The sequence below is a fragment of the Plecotus auritus genome, assembly GCF_963455305.1.
Source record: "Plecotus auritus genome assembly, chromosome: 8".
In the NCBI taxonomy this organism is placed as follows: Eukaryota; Metazoa; Chordata; class Mammalia; order Chiroptera; family Vespertilionidae; genus Plecotus; species Plecotus auritus.
The window spans coordinates 37557073-37581342 of NC_137782.1; the positions used below are offsets into that span (position 1 = coordinate 37557073).

A 24270-nucleotide genomic window follows, 5' to 3' on the forward strand; every position below is an offset into this window, starting at 1 on the left:
CTTGAGAAGTATGTAAATAACAACAACAACAACAATAATAATAATTAGAAATGTATATCCCACTTACCGTATACCAGATACTATCATAAGCACATTGCATATACTATATGATTAACTTCTTATAACTCTAAAGTTCAGTTTACAGTTATTATCCCAATTTTGCAGATGAGGAAATTAAAATAAGTCACTTGCCCATCTAGGAAGGACAGACGTGGGAGACCACCCTCCTGGTTTGATTCCAGGTCCTATGCTCTCAACCCTCCCTTTCAATTATTAAGTTAATGTCTATATGGATAATATTTTAATATTATACAGAATAAATTTTAATTTAATTCTCAGATTTTAATTTTTAAGAAAAATACAGATTTGTTCTTTATTTTTTTTAATTTAAAAAAAATATGTATTTTATTGATTTTTTACAGAGAGGAAGGGGAAGGGATAGAGAGTTAGAAACATCAATGAGAGAGAAACATTGATCAGCTGCTTCCTGCCCACTCCCTACTGGGTATGTGCCCGCAACCAAGGTACATGCCCTTGACCGGAATCAAATCTGGGACCTTTCAGTCTGCAGGCTGACGCTCTATCCACTGAGCCAAACAGGTTAGGGCTAGATAATGTTTCTTATAGTGTCCATCTGTAAACCATGAAGGAATAATAATTTTTCTATTTCTTTATTGATTAAGGTATCACATATTTGTCCTCATCCCCCCATTCCTATCCCAAACCCCTCTCCACGCATGCCCCCACACCCCTGTTGTCCGTGACCACTGGTTAGGCTTATATGAATGCATACAAGTCCTTTGGTTGATCTCTCCTCCTTACCCCCACCCTCTTCTACCTTCCCTCTGAGGTTTGACAGTCTGATCGATGCTTCCCTGTCTCCGGGTCTGCTTTTGTTCATCAGTTTATGTTGTTCATTATTTCCCCTAGATGAGTGAGATCATGTGATACTAGAAATACACTTATAAGAACCGAAAATGAGACAAGCAATAATGGTTATGCTGCGAGGCAAATGAATCAGTCTGTAGTGAGTTTCTTTCTGGGCCAACAGTTCTTTTGAGTCCCAATTTCAATGTCAAACAGTTCCTTATGTGTACATGTCAGCAATGATATTTCAGTTCTGGATGGTGGACAAATGGTGGTAATGCAGGTCCGACCCTCTCTGGTTTGGTCCTGGGCAACCTGCAGTGATGCCCAGCTGCTGACTGCTAGTATGGCAAGGCATCATCAGCATCTTCCATCTCTGGACTGTTTCTCTTCTGTCTCCATGGCTGGAGCAGTCCTGTCAATTTCTCTCTGTTGCAGGAATCCACACTTGGAGGTGTTTTCTGAAAATATACAAACATATTCTTGACCAAAAGTTAATAAAAGAATCCTTTCTATAAATATGACTTGGGATCCTTTTTCATTTTTTTGCCCAAACGATTTTCCTTTGGCTTGTTTTGACACCATGTGTGTTTTTCATGGGTGTCTTGCTGTTAGCATTTCAAATGAAAGTTAATTTTCTAAAGTAAAAATTTTCTAGAATCTACATGTAATTTACTTACAGGATATTTTTCCTTACATGATATTCTCCTACTATCCCCCCTTTTTTTATTTAAATATTAGGAGGCTTTTGGAAATTTTATAATGTAGTCTTGATAGCTTTTAACATGTCATGAACCTAAAGCAGTCATATTTTAATGCAAAAAAGGAATAACAATGTTTAAAATTATTGGTATCAGCAAATTTTCTTTATTTCTGTAGATTGTGGGTATCTTATTATGTTCTTTTATTAAAATCTGGCTTTTAACTTCTTTGTTGTCTTTTTCCTCTCTTCACCACCCTCCTATCCATCCCACTAAAATAACTGGCAACAGTTTTTGCCATAATCACTCCTGAGCACTGGGCTAAGCACTGGGGAAACAATGGGTAGTAAGACCAAAACTCCTGTGTGTTTTTTTCTTATAAAGGTTATATTTTAGAGGGAGAGACAAGCTACAAATTATTATTTTATGATTGTGGATTTAATTACAAGTACTGTATAGAAATTCTATGGGATGGGAAAGCCAAGAAACTTTATGTAGTGGGGGATCTGGGAAACCATCCATGAGGAAGTAATATTTGAGTTGAGAAATAAATAGAATAACAAAAATTAGAAGTTTGCAATTTGGGAAATTATAGAGGTTTATGAAATCTTTCTAAGTCCTCAGAGCAGCTGTTGCTTGTTTATATTACCAGATGTTCTTTCTCAGATCCCTGTGCATTATCATGTGGTATTAGTGTCTTCCCTGCAGTTTCTGGACATCAGAATCTGCTTACCCAACTAACTCTCTGAATCAATTTAATGCTAGTTTGCTCAGAATTTAACCCTCAGGCATTTGAAAAATCAGCTTCCCAGTGTTTTCTATATGCAGGACTCTTGGCGTTGCTCCATTTACATCTGCATGAAGAAGATGGGTCTTTCTCCAGCCCACAAAGACTTCTTCTTTCTCTACTCTTGGGGGGACTGCAAATTTTGAGGCTGGCTTCTGAAACCACTATCATTATTCTTATTCTCGTCGCCCTGGTGGAGGAGGATGTTCTCCATCTGACCTCCAGACATTCCTCTCCTGAACTGCCTTTCTCTAACAGACCCCACTTTATCCAGCGCAGAAGTTTTGTTGAAAAAGTTTTAGTCACTTCTCTCTTATCAATGTCTTCATTCGGTGTTCCTGCAGCATGCTTCCTAGGCATTTTTAGGTTTCTAACCTTTGGTGAAGTTCAACTTGATACCCATTCTTTTTCAACTGATTAAAATAGTAAATGTGATCATTTCAGAAGCCTGCCTGTTGGTTGTCATCCTGCCCTCACAGTTCCTAGTTGATGAACTCTCTTTTTGTTGAAAATGTTTGAATTTCAATTTCTTATCTCAGGTATTCTTCTAAGCCAGAGTCAATTTGTAGGAGAGAAATGATGACCATTCTGGGCTTTTGACTGATCAGTCTAGTACTTTAGACGTTAAGTTTTCTCTAACACCATATTTTGCTAACACTCAGAATAATAAGATTTTACAATTTGTTTGAAGTACTAAACACGTCCTCAACTAACCCGGATACATTTCCCTTAAATAGCCTATGGCTGGCTGCCTCTCTTCCTTCAAGTCTTTTTGCACAGATAGTCCTTTCTCAATGATTCCTACTCGGACCACCCTATTTAATGTTCCAGGATCACTTCAACTGCAGCTCTCCAGCAATCTTCATTAACTAACCCATCTTTGTTTTTTATGTTATTCCATAGCACATAGCAGCTTTTAACCTCATATAAAGTTACTTATTTATTACATCTACTGTTTATTGTCTGTCTTCTGATTCTAGAGTGTAAATGTGGCAAATGTTTACTCTGTTTACTGATGTGTATATGCCAGTCACCGTGAACACTGCAATCAACAAATATTTGCTGGATGATTTAACACAATATATAAAAACATTGCAAGCATTTAGTAGAAAAATAAATGGGCCATTTTAAAATAGTATTTAGAAATCTAGGAAGAAAAGTGAAGAAATAATGTGGAAAAGCAAAACTTGAATGAGTTTTTGTGTGCATGTACAAGCATGCATACTTGCGTAGTTCACAACAAGGTATTACTATTAAGATTTACTTAATAAATTATTTTTATATTTCCTATACAAATTTTCCAAAGGCATTATTATACTAAACATACTAAAAACATTTAGTATAAGTTGTTTTTCTCTTTAGACCTAGAATATATTTAGTATAATAAAACATATGTATATACATATATACACACACACACACACACACACACACATATATATATATTGTGTGTGTGTGTGTGTGTGTGTGTGTATATATGTATATACATATGTTTTATTATACTAAAACTCCTGTGTGTTTTTTATATATATATATAATGTTTTTATTGATGTTAGGGAGATAAGAAGGGAGAGATAAAAACATGGATGAGAGAGAAACATCCACCAGCTGCCTCTTGAACGCCCCCTACTGGGGATCGAGCCTGCAACCCCAGCTTGTGCCCTAACCGGAATTGAACCAGTGACCTCTTAATGCATAAGTCAATACTCAACCAACTGAACACCACTGGCCGGGCTAAAAGCATTTGTATTTTAATGAAAATTAGAAATAATAAAAAATTTCTATCAGTTGGTATAGAGCTTATTATATAAAAAATTATTAAGTATGAGATAAGTAATAAAAAGTATTCAAATAAAACTGATATAAGACTAAAAATACTACAATTAAGTTTAATAGTTTTTGTCAGGCATTTTATGATTCAACTTTATTTTTCAAAATTGTATAAACTTTGTTTAAGATATAGTGGTTAAGACCATGGACTCCAGAATCAATATGTTCAAATCCTAAATTTCCATCTCCTTAGTTCTGAGATATTGAACAAGTTTTAAAATACACCTCAATTATTTTTTAAAATATATTTTATTGATATTTTACAGAGAGGAAGGGAGAGGGATAGAGAGCTAGAAACATCGATGAGAGAGAAACATCGATCAGCTGCCTCCTGCACACCTCCCACTGGGGATGTGCCGCAACCAAGGTACATGCCCTTGACCGGAATCGAACCCGGGACCCTTCAGTCCGCAGGCTGACACTCTATCCACTGAGCCAAACCAGTTTCGGCACACCTCAATTTTTTTGTGTCTGTAAATCACTTAAAACACTGTCTGGCAAAGTGTAAGCACTAAGAACATTTATTACTGAGCTATTCTTTAGAAAAGTTTTAATGAAATGATTGGCTTTGGGTCTAGAGAAAACCATATTATGGTTCACATGCAGAATTAAGTACCAGTAATGCACTGCTAAAAATATTCAAGAAGAGAAAATTCTAAGTGGTACACTAATGGCCTATAATTTCTCGTGCTGGAATCAATATAGAAATCTCAAGAAGAAAATAAACAGAACTTGACTCTAATATAGCCCCTAGACTATTCAAAAAGATTTGTTACAAAAATATATTAAAAACCTGGTATTATTGTTTCACAAATGTTACATGCATATATTGTAGTTAGTGCTATAGATAGAAAGTGCGAAGGCATCCCTGGCCTTTGGGCTTCTTCTCCAAATGAAGCAGACAGAAGTGAAACAACCAGTATAATTATCTCAGTGGGCACTCTAAAAAAGTGAGCCCGATGTGTAAATTCAGAGTTTTTATTAATTACAGGGTGAGAAGATTTCTGCCTTTGTCAAAGTTTAGATGTATGCAATAAAATGCTGAATCGCGCTGCTCAACTTTAGTGCCCAGGAGCTCTGATACAGATGAATTTTTTCCCTAAGGGAGAACACTTCTTTATCCAGTAGGATGCTTGGGCCTGATGCTTTGGAAATGCACTTTGACTAACACCTACGTTTTCTTTGTTTAATGCTGCAGAAATTTTTGAGTTGTTTTCCTTTGTAGACCTATAATTCAAAGGGAAAAATAAATCAGTATTGTGTACCTCAAGCACAGAGTAAATTGCATTTTGTGAGCTAAGTAAAGAACTTGAAATACTGAACGTAAGAGAGAAACAGTCATGTACTTCATAACAAACTTTGGTCAGTGAGGGGCTGCATATACATCAAGGGTCCCCTAAGATTATAATGGAACTGAAAAATTCCTGTCACCCTAGTGATGCCATAGACATCATAACATTGTAGCCCTATCAATTACTACGCGTGTTTGTGGTGATGCTGGTATAAACAAACCCACTGCACTGCCAGTTGTATAAAAATATAGAATATACAGTTATGTACAGTACATATTATAATAGCAACTAGAGGCCCATTGCAGGAAGATTCCTGCAAGAATAGGGCTTCCTCGGGCCTATTCCTGCAAGAATAGGGCTTCCTGCGGCCGTCTGCGCTGCCCCGCCTGCTTCCCTCCCTTCTCTGCTGCCCCACCTGCTTCTCCGCAGCTTCACTCCTTTCTGCAGCACTTGGCTTCCTTCTACCCTGTCTTTAGTCTTTGCTCTGCACCTGGGTATGCAAATTAACCACATCTTGGTTGGGTTAATTTGCATACTCACTCCTGATTGGCTTGTGGGCGGGGCTTGTGGGCGTAGCGGAGGTACGGTCAATTTGTGTGTTTCTCTTCTATCAGATAGGATCAGTGACTATATTACTGGTTTATTCATTTACTGTACAATATATGCTTTATTGTTATTTTAGAGTGTACTCTTTCTGCTTATTAAAAACTTCGCTGTGAAGGACTATGCCATTTTACACCTGTGACAGCCTCATGTCATGTTTACCACATCTCTTGATTGCATCATTTTCTCTGTTTGAGTTAATCTCTTTGTAAAGTAGCATGCTGTACGAGCTTGTACTGTACAATCAGTAGGCTTTGCCATGCATCCTAGGTGTGTATAGGCCAGGGGTGGGCAAACTTTTTGACTCGAGGGCCACAATGGGTTCTTAAACTGGACCGGAGGGCTAGAACAAAAGCATGGATGGAGTGTTTGTGTGAACTAATATAAATTCAAAGTAAAGGAGCAGAGGGGAGAGCAAGAGAACCCTCCGCTCTTTCAGCTCCGCGGGCCGGATAGAACAGCCGAATGGGCCAGATCCGGCCCGCGGGCTGCAGTTTGCCCACGGCTGGTATAGGCTATATACCATGTAGGTTTGTGTAAGTGCACCTAGTGATGCATTTCTCAGAATGTATACCTGTCATTAGTGCATGACTGCACTGAGATGGTCTGTAAGGCATAGCACTGGATAATTGTTTACATGAATGAAGAGCTGGAACAGGGAGATGCTGTCTTATATTTGAGATTGACTTGGAGGAGCATTGAGTAAAGAATGAATGAAACCTTTCCCTTTCGACGTATGGAATAATATTTACTATTTAAATGATAAAGGAAAGGGTAACTTTGTTTGCTGCTTCTAGATAAGTATCTTGTGTTGTCTACTGAGCACCTTATTACATGCCAGGCACCTAAATCCAGGATACAAAGAGGAATCAGATGGTTCCTGCCCTTGAAGAACTCACAGCCTAGTATAGGAAATAATATAAAAACATATATGCTGTGGGGAGCATTGTACTACATATGTATTCAAGGTATTAGGAAATCTAACAAAAGGGGCATCTAATCTAGTTGGAGAGGAGTGGGTTATGGAAACCTTCATGAAGTCATAAAAGTTGAACTAATTACAAAGAATGAGATAGGAGACTTCCTGGGTAAGATGACAATTGATATGTCTTTAACTATTCATACGTGTGCACCCCTACACACACCCACAGAAGCACACACACTGTTAAAAAGAGAATGAAGACGAAGAAAGTGTAAAATTGAATGCAATGGAAAAAAAACTAGCAGCCAAGGACATGAGGAGGATCTTCTGAAGGAGCACTGTCATTGCCCTCAGGAATGATTCTCAGCACACTGAACCTTGTATAAGACTATTTTTTTTTTTTTTAGCGAAGTGTTTCATAAGTGAAAAAGAGCCCAGTCATTCTAACAAGGATGGCAAAATGCCTTGACTGAGGCGTTCTCATTTCTCCTGCAATCTCATTACAAAACTATGGCTAGATCACAAAATATTTAGCCCTAAGTGTAGCTTGGATGGGGAAAAACTCATTTCATGTCTAAGAAACCACTCCTACTTTCTCAGAGCAAGTACTCAGGTCATAGATTTTGAGAAGTGATGTGAAGAAAAAGGAGCTAAATGGTATCATAAAAATTTCATTTTTAGAGAGCCTATGAATTGCATCCAATTGCCCCCATCTTATAGGTCAGAAAACTGAGGTTTAGAAATGCTAAGTAACTTGCTCTCGATCACAGAAGTAAGAAAGCTCTGGAATGAGAATTTGCAGTCATTCCTGGGAGCCAAAACTGTTGATTTTTCTGACACATCATGTGATTCTTAGCCTTCAATAATTATCTTTCCTTTTCAGCTAATTTTGAAGACATTGGGCTAAGGAAGAAAGAATGAGCCAAACTGAAATTGTTTTATTTCTCTTTGTGTCTCACTTCTATGAGTAAAGTTTGGAGAAGGCAGAGGCTAGCTTTTAGAATGACGTGCTTAGTTCATTCTGACTCTTAATCTTTCAGACTTGACCTACTCGTCTACGAATGCTCTTGTACCTTTTCAATTCCCATCAAAACTGCAGAACTCAGTGCACATTCTTTCATTCTCTCTTGCTTTGGAAATCTACCTCAGCTTTTTAAAACTTTTCTCCCCTGGCCCACAAAAATCAGTGCTGGCTTACCTTCTCCCACATATTTAGTATTATTTCTGTGTGCACTGTTTTCATTCCCCTAAGCGGTTTAAAGGCCTGATGTACACAGATTATGATACAACTTTCTCCCTGAGACCCCAAAGTACAAGCTGAGCAATCTGCATTCTCCAGGACCCCTGCTGTCAGAAAGGATCCTGGTTAACTTCGTCCTAAATGGAAATGAAACTATATGATGTCATATCTTGACTACCTACAGTGAACCTGGTCATTGTACAGTTTATTGCATGTTTCCAAGTGCATTATTTTAATTTACATTGTATTGAGTGTATTTATATGACTTAGCTCTTGTAATGATCGGGATGTGTTTATTTTTAATCCACTTGCTAATGAATGAAGTAATTACACTTGTTCTTCTGGCCTCCATGTCATTGAAAGGCTTGGATTTCACATCTTATACTGTTTAATAAATTAGTTTAGCTTGGTTAGAGCTTTTAAAAGGTGGAGTTCATTTTATTTGGTAGAGTGTGATAGCAGTTCCCTTGCCTGAGGCTTTGTGTTTTGTTAATTGGGTTGGCTGCCAGCTTTTCACATAGAAACTGAAGTTGTCCCTTAGTACTGTTCTCCTTTTCCTTTCCTAACTTGAGGATCTATTACTGTTTGTACAAATCTAAACCTTTCCATTTGTGTACCACACCTGATCTTACTTTTGTAAATTTTTGTCAGCAAGCTCAAGGACAGCCTATGCTTTTTATTATTAATATGATGGAGAGGTTTTATGATTTTCCGACACCCCCCAAAAAAATAAGATGTTTAAAATTATACATATGGTACAAAAAATAGACAATTTTCTCTTTACTTAGGGTTTTCCAGTTCGATTTGTCTTCCATAAAATTGTAAAAGTCACTGGAGGGAGCTATTATAGCTTACCATATGTAGAATTACCATAAAGAGCAGCTGTTAGATACAGCAGTTTTTGATCTTGATTTCATGTTTCTGGTATATTTATTAGCTGTGTTTTATGTGACTCCACATAAGTGTATATTTATTAAGTGCTGGTGGAAATCAGCACACAGCTATAGGCTACAAGCAGCTTATATGAGGGGCAAAGGAAACAGATATCTACAGGAAGAACTCAGGTTTGGGACCGAGCAGTCCTCAGGTCACATGTCCCCTGGGCAGCTTGGCAGACACAACCTTCCTCAAGTTAGTCCCAGTAGCCTCAGTTTCCTCATGTGTTCATGGGGGTAATCATAATGCCTTGCTCATCAATGTGGGTTAAGGTTCAAACAGGACGACAGGTATTTAATGGGTAATACAGGGACTGGCATATCATATGTTCATTACTATATTCTGACTTTTTTATGATGAATAATCAGAATTTCTAAAAATCAGTAATTATATTTTTAAAATCAAGGCAGATTCCTACTAGGGACCCTGATAAAATAGTTTTTTCATTTTCATTGATGCTCAATACAGATGATTATTTTTAGTCTAAGAATGAAGTATTTAGAATTGAGGAAACTTCTGAATAGAGCTAAATCATGGTCATGAATGTAGAGTTTGTACTACATTAGATAATTTTTTTTTAATCAGTACTCAAAATACATACTAGTAGGAGTTATTTCTTCCAAGAAGTATAAACTATTTTGGAGGTAGAGCTGTTGTGTGTTCAAAATTGATTTATGTTATTAAGGCACATGAAACTATTATAACTAGAAATATATGAATAAAGTACATTTCAGCAGTTCATGTTACTGGGAAACCCCTGGTTGGGCTTGGGCTACCTGTCACTGTGCCCGATAACGAAGGCAGCGTTGACTCATATTAGACGTTTATTGAGAAAGCTAGCCAACCAAGAAGACAAGGTGCTTACAAGCCTCAAATCCTGCCTTCCAGCAAGGTGCAGGGGACAGGATTATATAGGGGAAGGGGCCAGGGTGAGACCAGGAATGGACGTCATCAGCTATTGTCCTTTAGTCATCAGGCGATAAGATGATGTTGATGAGATGATGTTTTGACTCCTGGTGGGTCAGCCTGACATGACCATGCTTATCGGTTCTGCTTGCTGGATTCACAGCTGAGTCACCTCAATCGCTTTGCACAAGCCTTGAAAAGGAAACTTAAGGAAAGACTTAACCCCTATTCACATAAGTATATGTGTTCTAAGATTTAAAATAACATGATTACTTTTCAGATTAATTTAGGTGCTCTATCAATTAGGTTATAGGTCCCCCTATTATTCATAAATTTTAATGTGCATCAGAATTACCCAAATGGCTGCTTAAAGAATAAACTGCTGAGCTCTAACCCCAGAGTTACTGATTCAGTAGATCTGAACTGAGGCCCAATACTTTTCTGCTTCTCTAACAAGTTCCCCACATGATGCTATTGCAGCTGGTCCAGGAACCAATTTTGAGAACCTCTGGTGTTAATTCTGAAACTGAGAAGGCTCTCAAATTACCCATCATGCAAGCTAACAAGTTAGCCTGCTGGTTTTATACACATATACTAACAGAAGACATGAGACCTTAGGTTAGAGACACAAGTAGCTTATTACTCACAGAAAAAGCAGCAGCCAGAGAACTAACTATCTTGCTCTGGTTGCAGCTCCCCACAACCTCAGGCCCCACAGGGCAATGCTCTAAGGCCAGATGTTTACCTGCACTTGCGGGAGGTGTGAATCATAGGGGAAGACACCAAAATCAAGTAACCAGGCATCATTGTTTCTCAACAATGGGTGAAAAGGGCATGTTAAAATGACAGCTATTTCAAATTTCTAATCAAATATCTTTTCCATTTTCTCTTCATGAATAAGTTATAACAATAAGGATTTATTAAATTTCCCCATACATATATTATATTTCAGTAATTCTTTTGCCCATGTCATGGATCTTCTTAAGCACTATTAAGTATAGATGCAATTCCTTCAGGTCACAAGGTGAAGTAGGCAGAGAGAGATCTTCACAGTCAGCTTCACCCTCCGTTGCCACTTGTTAACATCCTGGCTTGATGTGAAACCTTACTTAACTTCTCTGAGTCCCAGTTTCCTCACTTGTGCAATTGGCATCCTTTCCTTATTCTATTGTTAAAAGATTAAGATAATTTTGATCTAGTGCTTTGTATAGCACCTATCACACAACAAGTTTTCAAAAACGGTAATTAGAATTATTAGGTGTGCCATAGTCAGAGTCCTCTGCTAATCCAAACTAATGCACAGATCTATTTCATGCCCAATTTAGGTGAAATACCAGTGTCGTTACCAGGAAAATAACTTCACATGATGCACCACTTATGGCGAAGTGCTATTGGGTGATTAATTGGAGGTTTAAATACATCTATTTGTCTGAGCAGGAAGTGGCTGCTTTGCCAGGCCTAGGAGAACTGCTTGGGCAAATGCCACCTGTTCCACCAATTTGTCCACAGGTGATGGGAGAAGATAGAAAAATATACTTCCCCTTGGTGATAACCTGGCTTCCAAAATGTGGTGGCAGGTGGTTATTTATTCTCTTGCAGCTGAAGTTGCCAACATATAGAGGTAAAGAATTACTTGGGAACACAAAATATTTCATCCAACAGGGAAGGTAGACATTACAGAGCTATTAATCAAGGCAGCCAAGCTGAAAGGGGCATTAACTGCAGGACTGAGGAGAGAAGGAGACTGGAGTCAAACTATAAAATGATTCAAGATTGAAGGAGGATGAACTAACTGACCTGCAGATTTTAGAAATTCAACAAATTGTCCCAGAGAACATGGAACTGAAAATATGAGCATGTGTTTCATTTGGGTGGTCTAGTTATTTTCTCATTGCCAGAATGTTTTCTTTAATTTGCTGTGTTCTCTCCACCAACAGGGACCTAGTTTGTTTTCTTCTCTACATTTGTGTGTTTGTGTTGGCGTGTGTATACCCCAGTTTTGAACTGTGAGAGCTATAAAGGTGACACCACCTGTGTCCTCAGTGAATTTACAATTGAGTAGGAAGGTAATGCATAAAGTGATAATAAAGCAAAGTCTAGCAAAATCAAGACAAGGAGAGAATGGGCTAGAAAATATGTTTCTACCTTCATAGCAATTGGCTTGAGTATTGCATATTTACTAAGAGCCTGGATTATGGAGTGAGAATGTCTTTCTCTGCGATAAATCTTGGTCCTGTTATACACCAGTAAGCCTGTTTCCTCATTGCTAAAATTGTATAATACAATAAAGATGAAATGAGTTGACAGATGTCTGACCCATAGTGAGCACTCAATAAATACTGACTCACTTGACTCTCTCATTACTTCAATTATTAGTCTCTTTAAACACAATTTATAAGAACTTTCCTTAAGGAGGTAAAGAGGAGGCCTCTTAGAAGACTGTATGTGATAGTAAGTAATATTTCTTAAGGATAAACCTGTGTTTCAGGTACTTGCTCAGCATTTTACCTACATTTATTTGATTTTATGAATATTCCTAAGAACTAGGTACCTTCTTACCCCCACTTTATAGATAATGAAATAGAAGATTAGACAGTTTATGTAATTTGTCTAAGGTCACATAGTTAGTAAGAGGTAAATCCATTTATTTGTCTGTCCATCTGTTTATCTGTCTCTCCGCTCTCTCCTGGGAATGTAGAAAGTCTCTTAAACACTGATTGCATTAAGGAAATGAAGTAGGAATGCATTATTTTAAAATATTCTGTCTTAGTATTAAAACCTTGAATTCTCTCTGATATGAAGTTGGGGTGAAGGTGAGGTGGGGAGGAAATGGGCTGCAGAAAACCATTAAAATGCTACATTCTGCATCATAGTTGTTAATTATTTTAAACGCTATAAGTTTCTCTGAGTTAAAAGCTTTTTGTCATAAAGATATTGATTATCTATTCAGGAAAACACATACAAACATAACCTCTTTAACAAATGTCAAATTGTCTTTTACACCTCTGAATAAAAATGAGACTTGGTAATGACATATAGTCTAGAGAATCGGAGAGTTGGTGACCTAATTGTTTTGTCTTTGTCTATGGAAACCTCCAAGAGGACACTCTACTTTTCAATGAGTCAGTATCGTTTTGGAGTGTAGTTTAGTCTGACATTGCCAGAATCAGTGTTCTCATTTTAATCATTGTAACTGTGATCTCTATTAATATTATTAAATGTAACATATAAGCCAGATTTTACCTGTCTCTTCTAGAAATTAGAAGAGTTGCTTCAGAGTTAAAGTTGGCTCCATCACAGACATTTTTTCAGAGTTATTATTGCAGGTAGTGTTGCCTCTATTCCATATGGCATCTGTACAATAATCACATTCTTCATTATTGGAGCCAGCCCCTACCTTTGGCCATTTGCTTTTATCATCTAGCACTATGCAGAGAAATAAGAAATATCTGTGGCAGCTTCCAGATGTTAGGATCATAATTACCTTTGTCCTTAAAGAGCACCTTGATGCTGTCTCCTTTTCACTGTGTTCTTTGGAATACTGCGTGTATTGTGATCACAGCTTTCTTTATCCAATCTTTCCTAATAATAGAGAAACATGTAAATTGACCGTACCTCCACTACGCCCACAGCCAGAGTGAGTATGCAAATTAACCCAATAAAGATGGCAGTTAATTTGCATACATACCTGGGTCCTGGGAACCTCCTTGGCACCCAGGTCACTCCCAGCCGGCCATCCCATGGAGGCTTTAGGCTTGGGGGACGGGGGTACCCGCTTCCCAAGCCTGAAGCCTGGGGCAGAGGCTGTAGGCTTGGGAAGAAGCCAAGCCTGGGATCGGAGGGCTTGGGAAGGGGCTGAGCCTGGAATCGGAGGGAAGGGGAAAAATCAATGAAAACATATCCTCAGGTGAGGATAAAAAGAAAAATAAAGAAAGAAATGTCATATCTTATGAAAGGCACATCTTGAAAATGCCTAAAGAAAGTTGTCATTTTTTCATGGTGAAGGGACTGGAGTCCGTGTTGATGAAAATACATTGGTGGCTGCGGTGACTGGCAGTGGCTGCAGTAGCGGGGTGATGGGGCTGGCGCCTTCCCCTGATCAGCCTGGTCACCTCCCACAAAGGGAGGATAGACTGCTCCAACAGGGAGCGGGCCTAAGCCATCAGTAGGACATCCCCTGAGGGCTCCCAGTATGTGAGAGGGGCAGGCTGGGCTGAGGGACCCCTCCCCCGTGCACGAATTTCGTGCACCGGGCCCCTAGTCCTATATAATAAAAGGGTAATATGCAAATTGACCCTAATGGCAGAACGACTGGTCGCTATGATGCACACTGATCACCAGGGGGCAGATGCTCAATGCAGGAGCTACCCCCCTGGTGGTCAGTGCGCTTCCACAGGGGGAGCACCCTCAGCCAGAAGCCGGCTCATGGCTGGCCAGCGCAGCGGTGGTGGCAGGAGCCTCTCCTGCCTCCGTGGCAGCACTAAGGATGTCCCACTAACAGCTTAGGCTTGCTCCCTGCGTGGGAAGTGGGCCTAAGCTGTTAGTCAGACATCCCCCAAGGGCTTCCAGGCTGCCAGAGGGATGTCTGATGGTCAGCTTAGGCCTGATTCCCCAGGGAGCGGGCCTAAGCCAGCAGTGGACATCCCCTGAGGGTCCTGGACTGCAAAAGGGCACAGGGCAGTGCAAATTTTTGTGTACTGAGCCTCTAGTCAAGTAATAATATTCATATTTTCAAGGCTATTCCTTCCAGAGGAATCATAAGTGGGTTACAGTGGATCTTCTCTGCTCACTCATGCTGTTGGCATTTCCTAGCACGATGAGGATAGGGTTGCAGACAGACTGAACTTCACTCCTGTAGTGATTAGCAGCTTCTCTCTGTTAGTATACTTTAAGACTCTTTACCCCAAACTGCTTCATCTTTTTAAAACTTACTTTACAAACTCTACTGATGATGATGCTTTCACATCCTGCCATTTAAAGTTGCACATAAGGTTTCTTGAAGAAAAGGATGTGTAGAATGAAACATCATGAAATTATTTTCCCCAAAGTGAACAGACCCTGTCAGTTACTTTTTAAAAATGTTTATATTTACTTTTAATGGCCCTTCATCCTTAAGTAGCTACTAATATATTTAGGTGATAGTACTGATTCAGGAAGCCAAAATAAATTTAATCCTTCTGCTACATAATATCTCTTAAGATATTTAAAAGCACAAATATTTTCCTAACTTCTCCAGTCTACATATTAACATCCTCACTTTTTTTAATTATCAGTCATATTGCAAGCTTTCAGGAACATTTAATTAATTCAGAAAGCACTTGAACTCATCAATGTTCCTTTTGAAAAGTGACTCCCATAAATCAGTGTTGTACATCAGATGGGGTCTGATTTGTGTCGAATACAATGAGATGATCACTTCATTTCATTCTGCAGCCTAATATATTATTAGCTTCTTTTGACAGCTTTGTATGCAATAGACTGATATTGAGCCCACATTGCCACTTCCTATCACTTTTCCCATTTATTTTGTCATCATTCATATGACCCAATGTCGAAACAAGTTTCCCACAGCCTATGTGGCTAAGGTTGACATTGTGAACAAACTCATTACTATTTTTTTGATAAAGTACTATAAAGTGATGTGACTGAGAGCAGTTAAGACAGTATATTATACTGTATGCTAATATGTGACGTATTTCCTGAAATTATCTGCTATGATCACATCCATATTCTGTACAATCTGACTTTAAGCTGGAAGCATGCTGGCATGGCATAACTAAAAGTGTGCTATTTCTTTCAGTGCTTGGCCTGATTATATGATCACAGAACATGTTGCTTCTACTTTTTAAGTGCAGAAAGTTAACAAGGCTTTGCTTTCTTAAATATAGATACTGATTTAGTAATGCTTCAATTATGGGAAACCCCTCTTTTCAGGACGAAGGCATTTTAGTATTTTCTGAAATGCTGGCAATGTTGGACATAAACTAGATGTATTACTTTGCTTGGGTTGAAATGAAAATTGATGAGTTTAGCTAAAACTATCTTATGCTTTGTATACCCTAGTTTTATTTTATAAGGGACTAATTTATTAGAGTATATGTTATCAACAGGTACTTTATATGTATCAGCTCTATTCACAAAATCATGTTATGCCACCATTAGAAAATGCCATCATATTTACTTTTTTGTCAAAAACATTTTCAAAGATATGTATAGCAATTAGAGATAATGATCAAGTAGATTATTAATAAAATGTTTAGATATTTCTTAGTGACACAAGTTCTCATAACCAAGTAGAATTATTTTTAGAGTTAATTAAATAGACTCCCTTTTTTCTAGGAGTTTTATTCAGAGAAAGTCTTCTTAATGATATACAGAATCATAAAAATAGGAAGTATCGATGTATATGTATATTTATATTATATTTATTTGTATATATGCATTTATCTATGTGTGTATTTATTTATTTGTTTGTTTATTTATTTATTTTGTGTAAGAATGTGTAAGACTAAGGAAATTAAAAAGTGAGCTCAATGTATTTTTTCCAAAGAAACCCCGAATACTTACCTGGCAGAAAAATAGCTGTATTCTCTTAGCGATACTGGAAACAATTGGAAACAGCAACTGATACATAGGATGAGTGAAAGCTAAAAATAACCAGTATCAATGCAAGCTTTGTAGGTGGAACACATTTTTTAAAATTTGAAAGCAAGAAAACAAAATACAACTGTATGACTCTGACATTTCTCCAACATTTACATGTCTTAGAAGCAGCTGCCTTCTATTAATTATTGGCATAATATAGATATAAATTCTAGCACTCAAAAGGTATTACTTTTTAAAATTTCAAATGATAAAAGAGGAAATATAATAAAATTAGGTTGATAGTTTATTCCAAAATAGTAGGGAAAATTAACATATTTCTTGTAGGTTATGTCAAGTTCTAACCAAAGACAATTTTAGGGTTAAAGAGAAATTTATTTTTGTATTAAGACCATAAAAACAAACAAACAGACTCATTTGGGAAGAACAGAGGGTGGAATTAGTAACAATAGCTTAAATTTTTCATCAGAGGTAATCAGTCATTGAATATTTCATGCCAATTCTCTGTGCCCCATGCTGTCAGAATCACAATTATAAGATGTGATGATTGTTTACTTCAGAATTTGGAAGATAAGACACAAGGGGAATGTGTCATTGTAAATGCTAAAAATTGTATTGTTTTTGTCATACTGTAGGAGATGGATAATATTTGATAGATTACTATTTAAAAGTTATTATAAACAAATGAGTGGGTGGTGGGATGGGAAGACTGGAGGAACAGTGTAGAATTGTGAAAATATCCATAACCTGAGATATTTTAATCCCAGCTCTACCATTAACTAGGTATATGATGATTTGGAAATAAATACTTAAAATTATACTAATCATATGTTTTTGGACAAGTAATTTATTTACTCTGGGCCTTAGTTTCTTCATTTGTTTTAAGTGAAGTCATGAAGTCAGAGATATTACCTGTTTTATTCATTGATGTATTCCAACAACTAAGAACAGTGCCTGGTAGGATTGTTGTCTCAATAAATATTTGTTGGATAGATGAATGAATGAATGATTGCCAGAACAGCAAAAGTGATTCTCATTGTATTTTAATTAATTTTTGCTTTGAAGGCATGGCTGGACTTTTTAATTTTTTTTAAAATTACAGTTAACATACATTGTTTTAGATTCAGTTGGACAACATAAGGTTAGACATTTATATAACTTTCAGACTGATCATCCCAATAAATCTAGTACCCATATGACATCACACATAGCTCTTACAATATTATTGACTATATTCCCTATGCTATATTTTACATCTCCATGCCTATTTTGTAACTACCGATCTGTATTTCTTGATTCCTTCCCTTTTTTTACCCATCATCCCAACACCTCTGCCATCTGGCAATCATCAAAATGTTCTCTGTATCCATGTGTTTGTTTCTGTTCTGTTGGTTTGTTTTGTTGTTTATATTCCAAATAAAAGTGAAATCATATGGTATTTTGTCTTTCCTGTCTGATATATTCCACTTAGTATAATAACCTCTAGGTTCATCCATGTTGTTGCAGATGGCAAGATCTCATTCTTTTTTATGGCTAAATAAGATATATATATATATATATATATATATATATATATATATATATATATCTCACATCTTTATCCATTCATCTGTTGATGGACACTAGGTTGCTTCCATAATATGCTATTGTAAGTAATGCTGCAATAAACATATGGATATATATGTCTTTTCAAATTAGTATTTTGGGTTTCTTTGGCTAAATATCCAGAAGTGGAAGTGCTGGATCCTTCTTTGTTTCTTGTGATTGCCTTTGTTTTTAAAGTCAGTTTGTCTGATATAAGTATTGCTACCCAAGCTTTATATTATCATTTCCATGTATGTATATGAAATATATATTTTAACCCTTTACTTTTAGTAGATGATATGCTTTTAAGTTTAATAAAGTTTCAAAGAATTTTTTAACTGTTTGAAATTTTTTAATATTAGTAAATTTGATATCAAATCATAGGGTTTAGCTGCTTTACAATAAATATTTAGTTACAAAAAAAGAGCAATTTTTTTTTTAGTTCTCTTAATAATATTTAGAATGTCAAACACGTTTAAATCACTTTTTGGTTAAAAATATAGTCACTCAAGTGTTTGTTGAACTATGGAAGACCAGATAATTTTACTTACCTACAGATATGTCTGAATTTTATTCATCATGAACTTCACCTCTAGGACCAAGATTTAATCAATGTTTTAATTTTAAATCCCATATAGTCTTTCCCAATTAAGAAGGACCTTTGACTATCACCTTAAGTTTAATCTAAGTACTCACAGCCTCTTATCTCAACTAACCTTATTATAAGAGACATTTCACCGCATATATGTATTAGCCAATCACCGCCTTGTGTCCTGAAATAGTTATATGCCAATTGAATCTCAACAAAGCTGGGGAAGAATAAATAAATAAGTACTCACAGCCTCTTGAATCAGTAAAATAACATATTACTTGGTGTATCTAAAATACAAGAGATTTGGATAAACAAAAATTAGTAAATGCCAGTGCTACTTTTGTTCTTAATCTAATGTTAAAAATAAAACATTATGGATGTGTAAGTATATTATTTCATTTTATAATATATTTTCATGAATGCTACTAAGATTACAGTATGAAGCATTATTATCCCTATTTCATGGAAGAAGAACAGAACATTTAAGTGACCTAAAGATAGTTATACACCTAAGAGCTATTAAGCACTTAAATGCAGGTCTGCTGTTTCCTACTTCTGTGCTTGGGGTAATTAAGGGTTTTTATTGTTGTCATTTGCTTAAGAGGACCAAGGCACTCTTTCAGATTGACAGTGTGATAATAGGAGTACTATATCAATGCACAAATAACCCTCTCATGTACAAATTTAACCTATATAACATGACATTTTTTAAAAAACTATAGATTTGCAATGAGAATGTTATCACAAAATGCTAAACAACGAAAGAGTAATAAAGAACCAAAGGTGCCCGGCCGGTGTGGTTCAGCGGTTGAGCACTGACCCAGGAACCAAGAGGTTGCTGGTTTGATTCTTGGTCAGGGCACATGCCCAGGTTGCGGGTTTGATCCCCAGTGGGGGTGCATGCAGGAGGCAGCCTATCGATGATGTTTTTCTGTCATCTATGTTTCTATCTCTCTATCCCTCTCCATTCCTCTCTCTATAAATCAATAAGAACATTAAAAAAAAATAACCAATGTAAGGAGGGCCTTTTTTCTCTTCTTAGTCATTTTGAACATGTCCAGGAATCCAAAAAATTTAAAGTTTTCTCCCCCTCATCAGATCCCCTAACTAAAGGACAATCAACAGTAGGTTTTTAAGATAGTAAAGAAGATGAGGGAAAGGCTTTTAGAGGAGTAGGCATGGAGTGAGTGTAGACAACTGAAACTCCATGGAGAATTTAATTTAATGCCAATATTATTTGCTATTTGGGCAAATAAAAATTCAGACAACCAAAATACATAAAGTGAGAATAGATGATAACTTTGTGCTACTCCTGCTGAGTTCTATCATAGTAGTATCTCTGGACACTATCTGGGTTATAGTTATATGTGATAACAATCCACAGAATGCACTAAAAAACCCCAATAAAATAATTACAGGAAGTACAGTTACAAACTGTGTTTTTATACAAAACTAATTCTGGGAAGGTTTCCTTTAAGATACCAAAAAAAAAAAAAATGGTCTGTAGTTTATATACTAATCTACTAGACATCCTTTATGGAGGGCATGACGTATATCTTCCCCCACATAAAACCCACACAAACTATTTTTACTTTCTGAATAGGAACACGCCTTTGGTGTTCATGACATTTTAAAATGATCAAAATTGAGATTACAGTTAAACAGTGCACAGTGACTTCACACACACACACACACACACACACACACTCCCTATTTGTGAAATTGGGTTGTAAATAAAATATTAAGAATTCTGTAAGCAGGTTTTAAATTGTCTTAAGTTTTGTAATTCCATGTATTTATTAAGATTCTTTCTGGTTGAACAAACTGTGGCATTATTGATCATGAGAAGCTCTGCTGCACACAATCCCTAGCGGGAGCAAGCCTATTTTTATAGACCTGTATGACCTACATGTACAGAAAGATGATCAAAAGATCATTATACTGGGAATGGGGAAAAAACCTCCTACTGTTCTGGTGACTTTTATTTCAATTTTTCCTCCATTTTAAAAATCAGCATGAACTAAAGTTACTAAATATTTATTTGTGGTTTAGAAACTATGTTCATTAAAACCTAACAAGGAACTGAAATATGTAATGAGTTGAGAAACAATATTTATGCTTATTTAACAAATAATTTAAGAAACACATTCCTTTAAATATTATCTACAGTCAGAAACCTAGAACTATTTTTAAGCCTTACTTATAGGTTAAACGTGTCACTTAGAGTTTAGAGTGGTGGATGTTCATTACTTGGGTTTCTCTGATCTTATAAAATAAAAAGTAGATTTTTTTAAAAAATATATTTTATTGATTTTTTTTACAGAGAGGAAGGGAGAGGGATAGAGAGTTAGAAACATCGATGAGAGAGAAACATCGATCAGCTGCCTCCTGCACACCCCCCACTGGGGATGTGCCCGCAACCAAGGTACGTGCCCTGACTGGAATCGAACCTGGGACCCTTCAGTCCGCAGGCTGATGCTCTATCCACTGAGCCAAACCGGCTTCGGCAAAAAAAAAGTAGATTTTTTAAATTACCTATTGGTAGAATCATACTGTAAGACATATACTTTTACCATAAAATATTCCTAACTATGGTAAAATACAATTATTTAATTTATTTTAACCTCTGTCTATGAACAGAAACTCTGAAAATATCCTAAATAATCAAAAGAGCTCATAATTCTTCAGACTGTAGCCTAAGTAATTTCACCAGAGCATAATTATGATCATATCTCTCATGGTTCCCCACTCCCCATTTTTACCAATAAAAAACCCAAATGTCAGTGAGTTTTCATTTATTGGAGAATGACCAAAGCCATCACATAGGCTAATTATCCCTCTCTCTTTTTGTTCCCGTTGCCCACAGGACATTTGCACATACTCTTTCCTTAGAAACTCTTTCTTTCCTTGGTTAACTTCTACTTATATTACATATCTCAGTTCAGTAATTTTTTTTTTATATTTGAGCAAAAGTGTTCCTCATCAAGGAACTCTACCTCCAAATACAGATGATGCTCCTTTGTTATGTTTCTATAGGACTATTTCCTTCAGAATACGTATGTATCTTCAATTTACAATCTGTTATGAGTAATGTTAATTAATGTCCATCTCCCTCTTTCAAAAACAAACTCCCCAAGAGTAGAGAACACATAAGTTTTTACACACAATGTAACAATATGGCTAGCAAAATATTTATTGAGCACATAGTAAGTACTCAGTAAGTATTTTTTGTAAGAACAAACCGAGCTCTTTTCTGGGCACTTAGAATATTCAAGAGGGGAGAAAACAGCTAAAATCACTGCTTCCTTAGGATGTAATTCTAGCAAGGGGAGAAGGGCCAAAAGTGCACATAATAAACAAATAAATTACGGGGTCTGTTAGAAAATTATAAATGCTATGAAACACAGAAAAGTTTATATGAGTAGGAATATCAAGAGTGCCAGGGGGAAGGAGACATATTGTGGAAGGTGACATGTGAGCAAAGGCTTGAAGGAAGTGAGCAAATGCACCATGAGGCTATTGGAGTGTGCCTGGGGGAGGGAACGCCCAATGCAAAATTGGAAGAGCTCCTGGAATAGCCAGGTGGTCAGTGTGGCTGGATTAGAGTGAACACGTGGACAATAATAATCAAAGACCTTGTAGAAACAGTGGGGACCGGGTACATGAATGGAAGTATTGAGAAGTGTAAGATTGTGAAATGCATTTTGATATTGTCTCATTAATGTTAATCTGATTTGTAATACTGAATATAATTTTCTACCAGATAAGATTAAGTTTATTATATATTTTCAGATTAATTCTCCAACTGCCCAAATTAGAAGTCAGTCCCATTCTGGTAAGTAATCTTTTCTTGCATAATGGCCAGTCTAGGAAAACAACAACAAAAATGTTTATTGGAAGCACTTTTATTTATATTTATTTAAAATTGCAGCGATCAGATTTACATATAATTTTATTATCACTAAAAAACTTATTTTTCTGGAGGGGAAAGATAGTATAAAGTATAAAAACAACATGCCAACATGATTGTAATGCTGTGCTTTTGAACATATGTGTGGGAACCCCTTTCACGTCCCGCGTGGTTCAGGGTTCTGGTTCAGGGTTCGGGTTCTGGAGAAGGCCGCACACAAATGAAAAGAGACTTGAAAAAGTATTAATTTGGAAATATTGGGGGCCAGGCGGGAGCCCAACTCTAGTGGAAGGACTACCCTTTGCTCTGGCCTTGCAATCCCTTTTATTGAGACTATGGGATACGCCCATAACCTTTAGGCAGGAAATTCCAATAACAGAAATTTACATAGGAGAAACAGAGGTGGAGGCTGCTTCAGCTAACAATGTTTCAACTAAACAGTGAGTGATCAAAACAATTAAGGTTGTTGACCAGCCTTCCCAGTTTCCTGTCCACATCCTTCCATCAGTGGTAGAATGATTGGCCTCCGGCACATATGGTAACTGGTGGCACAGGGTGAAGTGTTGGAGGGATTGCTTGGTTTAGCCAAGACCAGGAAAAGAAAAGTAAACATCAGGAATGGACCATGGTGCTGGGGAAGCAGAAGGGAAAGAGCTGGTGAGGGATGGATGGTTTAAGAGATGCAGTCATTGTCCAGCCAGTGTGACTCAGTGGTTGACTGTCAACCTATGAACCAGGAGGTCATGGTTGGATTCCCAGTCAGGGCATATGCCCGGGTTGCTGGCTCCATCCCCAGTGTGGAGCATGCAGAAGGCAGCCGATCAATGATTCTCTCTCATCATTGATGTTTCTACCTCTCTCTCCCTCTCCTTCTCTAAATCAATTTAAAATTTTTATTTAAAAAAAGAGAGAGAGGTGCAGTCATTTCCCAGTATGGTTGGAAATGACTGCTTTCTTTTATTCCTCCCAGGCTTATTGATAGGAAAATTCTTGTTTCAATGCTGTATTAGTTTCCTTGAGCTTAATTTTCCACAAACTGGGGAACTTAAAATAACTGAAATTTATTCTTTCACAATTCTGAAGGCTGGAAGTCCAAAATCAAGGTGTTGGCAGGACCACTGTCTCTTTGAAGGCTTCCTTGACTCTTCCAGGTTTCTGGTGACTCCCTACAATGCTTGCCATTCCCACCTTGTAGTTACAGTCTCTGCCTCTGTCTTCACCTGGCCTTCTTCTCTGTGTGCATCTCAGGATATCCTCTCCTCTTCTTTTAAGAACACCAGTTACTAGATTCGGGGCTGCTCTAATCTATTGTGATCTCATCATAACTATTTACATCTACAAAAATCTTATTTGCAAATAAGGTCATATCACAGGTACCATGGGTTAAGATTTGAGCATATCTTTGGGGAAAGGTATAATTCAACCAACTACAAATGCTCTTTTTGGAGGACAGTTAGGGTAAGTAGGGAGTCCTTTCATATGTATTGAATCGGTGTC

The 24270-nt window shown here is 37.0% G+C and overlaps 1 protein-coding gene across 6 annotated transcripts in view; it reads left to right on the forward strand.

The window, feature by feature from the left end:
* Nucleotides 1–24270, forward strand: part of DLGAP1 (DLG associated protein 1) — a gene marked incomplete at its 5' end in the record, with an annotated part of 693962 nt that overhangs the window by 140930 nt on the left and 528762 nt on the right. The window contains one exon of one of the 6 annotated variants that reach the window (XM_080685513.1): nt 22656–22698. The exons of the other annotated variants lie outside the window; for them this stretch is intronic. The remainder of the gene's footprint in view (nt 1–22655; nt 22699–24270) is intronic. 6 annotated transcript variants of the gene reach the window in all.